General features: G+C 46.3%; 1 non-coding gene across 1 annotated transcript; it reads right to left on the bottom strand.

The window, feature by feature from the left end:
• Nucleotides 1-1697: 1697 nt before the first annotated feature.
• On the bottom strand, nt 1698-1805 carry LOC111766345 (U6 spliceosomal RNA). The gene has a single exon (XR_002798420.1). It is a non-coding gene; the product is annotated as a U6 spliceosomal RNA (small nuclear RNA).
• Between the last annotated feature and the right edge of the window lie 3642 nt (nt 1806-5447).

Here is a 5447-nt window from a genome sequence, read left to right as displayed (position 1 = left end):
CACACGCATCAGGAGGCCCAGGGGATCAAACCGTGGATCTCCCATGTGGTAGGCGGATGCTCTATCAGTTGAGCCAAATCCGCTTCCCAATCCCCTGTATTTCTGATGTAACATTTATGTAATCTAAAACTTCTTTAAACATTAAAAAAAAAAAAAAAAAGCCAGAGGAAAGGAACTGTATAATCTAGTGAACTCAGCAGTGGTTGAGGATTGTGGTTAATAGTGCAAATACAAGAATGTGCTTCTATGAACTAGAACAAATATACATCACTATTACAAGGTGGTAAGAATGTGGCGATGCATGGGGAAATACAATTAATGTAACTTATGGACTATAGTTAACAGCAATATTGTAATATTCTTGCATCAATGTCAAAGAAGGTACTGCATCAATGCTAATGGTCAATAATAGGGGTATGGGATTTTCTCTATTGGACTAAGGAAAACATCCAAAAGTTGACTGAGACAATGACTGCACAACTCTGATGGAAGAGCCACGGAGTGTGCACGTCAGATAGATTCCACGAGGCAGGGGACTGTATAGCACAGTGAACCATGTGGTGGAAGATGGTCTGTGGTTAAGAGTACAAATATGAGAGTGTTCTCACATGAACTACACCGTATGTACTCTGCTAATAATGGTGTTAATAATAGGGGGTGTATGGAAAAAATATGCCAAATGTAAGCTACAGACTATTAGTAGTAACATTTTGATGATGTTCTTTCACAATCTCTAACAAATGTTCCACAACAATGCAGGGTGGGGAGTGGACTTGGCCCAGTGGTTAGGGCGTCCACCTACCACATGGGAGGCCCAAGGTTCAAACCCCAGGCCTCCAGACCTGTGTGCTGAGCTGGCCCACGCGCAGTGCTGATGCACAAGGAGTGCCGTGCTACGCGGGGTGTAAAAAAGTGCAGCCTGCCCAGGAATGGCGCCGCACACACAGAGAGCTGACACAGCAAGATGAGGCAGCAAAAAGAGACACAGATTCCAGGTGCCGCTGACAAGAATACAAGTGGACACAGAAGAACACAAAGTGAATGGGCACAGAGAACAGACAACTGGGGGGGAAGGGGAGAGGAATAAAAAATAAATCTGAAAAAAAAATACCAGGGATTCCCATATACCCTACCCCCTCCCTCTCCCACACTTTCCCCCATTAACAACATCTTTCATTAGTGTGGTACATTTGTTACAATTGATGAACACATATTGAAGCATTCTACTAACCAAAGACTCTAGCTGACATTATAATTTACACATTGTACCGCATAATTTTATAGGTTTTGACAAAATGTATAATGACCTATCCTCATCATTGCAATGTCATGCAGGACAATTCCAATGTCCCCAAAATGCCCCCATGTTGCACCTATTCTTTCCTCTCCCTCCTCTCAGAACCTCTGGTGGCTACTGGGAAATAAATGGCTGAAGTCTAGCTTTCTTTCAATTGACATTTATGTCTCTAGACTACTCCTTTCAGCCACAATCAAATATATAAATCAGCAGAATTAGTTATACTCACTGTAATGTGTGTTATCATCAACTATCCAGGACCACACTTTTATAGTCAAGCTAATTAAAAATTCTATATACATTAAGCATCAGTACCCATTCTAAGCCCTCATCCTATCTCCTAGTAAGCTATACTCTAGATTTTAATTCCATGTATTTATTCTTCATATTCAATTCATTTAAAAATATGAAATGTTTCATGAATTTGTGTGTCATCCTTACACAGGGCCCATGCTAATTTTTTATATCATTCCAATTATTTTAGCATATGTGCTGCCAAAGCGAGCAAATTTATTTTTTTTTAAATGATTTATTTATTTATTTCCCACCTCCCACCCCCGTTGTCTGCTCTCTGTGTCCATTCGCTGTGTGTTCCTCTGTGTCTGCTTGCCTTCTCTTTAGGATGAACTGGGAACCAATCCCGGAACATTCCAGAGTGGGAGAGAGGTGCTCAATCTCTTGCGTCACTTCAGCTCCCTGGTCTGCTGCGTCTCTTATCATGTCTCCTCTGTGTCTGTTTTGGTTGCATCATCTTGCAGCGCCAGCATCTGCTTGGGCCAGCACTCCCGCTCAGGTCAGCGCTCTGTGTGGGTCAGCCCTCCGTACGGGCCAGCCCTCCACTCCAGCCAGCTTCTGTGTGGGCCAGCTTGCCTTCACCAGGAAGCCCCAGGAATCAAACCCTGGACCTTCCATACAGTAGACAAGGGTCCCATTACTTGAGCCACCTCCATTTCCCCCCGTTTCTTTTAACTCGCTCTTTTTTTTTTTTAAAGATTTATTTATTTACTTATTTCTCACCCCCCCTAGTTGACTGTTCTCTGTGTCCATTTTGCTGTGTGTTCTTTTTGTCCACTTCTTCTGTTGTTGTCAGCAGCACAGGAATCTGTGTCTCTTTCCGTTGCATCATCTTGCTGCATCAGTCCTCCGTGTGTGCGGCGCCATTCCTGGGCAGGCTGCACCTACTTTCGTGCTGGGCGGCTCTCCTTACGGGGCGCACTCCTTGCGTGTGGGGCTCCCCTACACGGGGGACACCCTGCGTGGCAGGGCACTCCTTGCGCGCATCAGCACTGCGCGTGGGCCAGCTCCACAAGGGTCAAGGAGGTCCGGGGTTTGAACCGCCGACCTCCCATGTGGAAGATGGACGCCCTAACCACTGGGCCAAGTCCACTTCCCTTAACTCAGTCTTAGGAACTTCCGGCAGACATCTCTGAAATTGTCTGTAAAATGAAGATGTTTGTAAGATAGCCATGAAAGCACCTGCTAATCAGCAAAAAGCTGTACAATTGAAAGGTAATCACCAAGCTTGGCCACGTCACTTGGCTCTCTCTGCTTACCTTTAAGGGAATGACAATATCCCCTGCAGAGTTGAAGGGAGGAATCGAAAAGACAACAGGCCTGAGGTGCCCGGACAGGTGCCAGGCACCGAGCAAGCGCCCAGGGAAAGGGACATCTATCAAGCAGGCAGAGACAGAGCCCAAGCTGGTGAGACCTGCCCACCGACCCTGCCTCCTTGCCCACCTCTGTGGTTACCTTCCTTATGCCCCTCCAAATAAATGATTTTGACTTATGTAAGTCCTGGATGAAAAGGAAAAAAAGGTTTTCTCTGCCCCAGTCTGCCTATTATTATACTAAACTGAGAGTGCTTTTTACTTCTGCAGAACTTTTCCTCCCACGATTTTCAGAGTGATTCATAAACATTCGTCAAACCACGGCCAACTCCTGTGAGGTCCCGGAGGATGGACAGAATCCCCAAGACAGGGACTTAGAAGGCTGTGTAGCTGATCAGTCTGCTTCTGTGATGAGACCCAGGTAGGACGGTGGCATGAAGGCTTCGTCCAAGCGAGACTCAAGAGACAGCTGCCCAGCTGGCTGCATACCACGAGCAGAGGCCTGCTGCTTCCTGACCCTCGCACATAACGCCCCTTTAGAGTATTGCTTTCAAACGGAAAGACACTACTTCAGAATTCCCAGAGGCTGAGGAGCTGGTGAGGCTTTGAGCAGCTTCTGGGGAATAGGGTCAGTGCAGACTCAGAAATGGTACAGGGCCAGGGGCCTTGTCCCTTTTCAGAAGTGAAGATTCCTGGAAAGGGATGGGAGCCGAGCAGGGCAGCCACCACCAGCAGGCCTGGGTGTTCTCTGCACGGAGGGCAGGGGTGCCTGAGAGGATGTGGCCAGGCCAGAGAGGAACAAAACGGAAATGACAGTGCAGGGGAGGATAGCCAGGGATGGGAGCGGATCTTTAAACCAGATTAGAAGCTGCACACACAGGCAACACATAGTCACAGAGGATTTCCATGGAATGTCTCATCTGGCCAAACACCAGCCCTGGCGTAAGTCTGCCTTCCCTTGCCTCCATCCCACAGGAGGTGATAAAGCAACGATGGGAATGTTTCACAACATATTTTCTAAAAGAGTTGTTAATGATGTGCATTCCAAAAACTAAAGATAGCAGACTGAGCACATGTTACCATTCCATACCCACCACCAAATCCATAAAAAAGTGTAGACATATTCAAAAGTGAAATGGGAAAAGGGACATTTGAGTGATGGGAGGAACTTCAGAAAGATGCAAAGTAGACTCAAAGTCCCTGAGATGGGATCACCACAAAACATGCTCCATGCTTAGAGACAGTGAAATGCAGGAGCAGAAGGAGCCTGGGGCAACCCAAGGGGGCTTAGCTGAAGTAGCACCATTGCAGGAGCAAGCCACGAGGATGACCCTTTACGTCTTCCATTTCCCATGGGCCAAGAACAACCACAGTGTTGCTGACCCCCAGCCAGGAACAGAGAGCCAGGGCTGGCTCACAGAAGGTCCCAGTGGCTATCAACAAGGTGGAAGAACAGAGAGTAGCCGTTCCAGAAAACAGGCTTTGGAAGACACTACCGAATGGTACATCCATTTGTTTTCTCTGAAAACAAAGAGGCTGATGGCAGCAGCTCTTTCCAAAGAGGTGATGGAGAATCAGACAGGAACTCTGAACTCTAAGTCCTTGAGCACTCATAAAAAAACAACAACAAAAACACCAACATTTTGAGAGAACAACATAAAAACTGATATCAGAGGAAATGGAGTCAACACAGCAAGGAGACCAAGATTTTTTAAAAGATACATTTTTAAATTCTCAGAGAGATGAAGAAGGAGTCTTATCTGTAAAATAAGAACAGATAATCATAAAACAAAAACAGTGGTTGTGGACTAAATCAGAGACTCCAGAAATAAAAATATACAACTCTTGGAGTTTAAAAATAATTGTGTATAAAAAATTCAAATAAGCTGTAGCAGTTTGATATTGTTTATGAATTCCAAAAATAGATAGTGGGTTATGTTTGTGAACTGATCCCCTGGACATATTAGATTGCATTGGATTCAAAGGTTTCACTTTTACTTGATTAAATTATGATTAAGGGAAGCAGATCTGGCTCAACTGATAGAGTGTCTGCCTACCATATGGGAGGGAGGTCCAGGGTTCAAACCCAAGGCCTCCTGACCCGTGTGGTGAGCTGGCCCATGCACAGTGCTGATACACGCAAGGAGTGCTGTGCCATGCAGGGGTGTCCCCCATGTAGGGGAGTCCCATGTGCAAGGAGTGTGCCCCGCAAGGAGAGCCGCCCTGCATGAAAGAAGCACAGCCTGCCCAGGAGTGGTGCCACACACAGCAAGATGATGCAATAACAAGAGACACAGAGTCCCGGTGCCACTGACAAAAATGCAAGCAGACACAGAACACACAGCAAATGGACACAGAACAGACAACGGCAGGGGGGGGGGGGAGAAATAAATTTTTTAAAAATTATGATTAAGGCTTTGATTGGGCCACATCAGTAGGATGTTGAGTCTCCACCCCCTTGGTTGGTGGGGACTCACAGAGAAAACTGCAGGGCAGAGGAGAGAGAGATTTGGATGCTGGAGCCTGGGAAGTAAACACACAGG

The sequence above is a fragment of the Dasypus novemcinctus genome, chromosome 8, assembly GCF_030445035.2.
Source record: "Dasypus novemcinctus isolate mDasNov1 chromosome 8, mDasNov1.1.hap2, whole genome shotgun sequence".
Taxonomy (NCBI): domain Eukaryota; kingdom Metazoa; phylum Chordata; class Mammalia; order Cingulata; family Dasypodidae; genus Dasypus; species Dasypus novemcinctus.
This window is presented reverse-complemented; position numbering and strand designations above follow the sequence as displayed.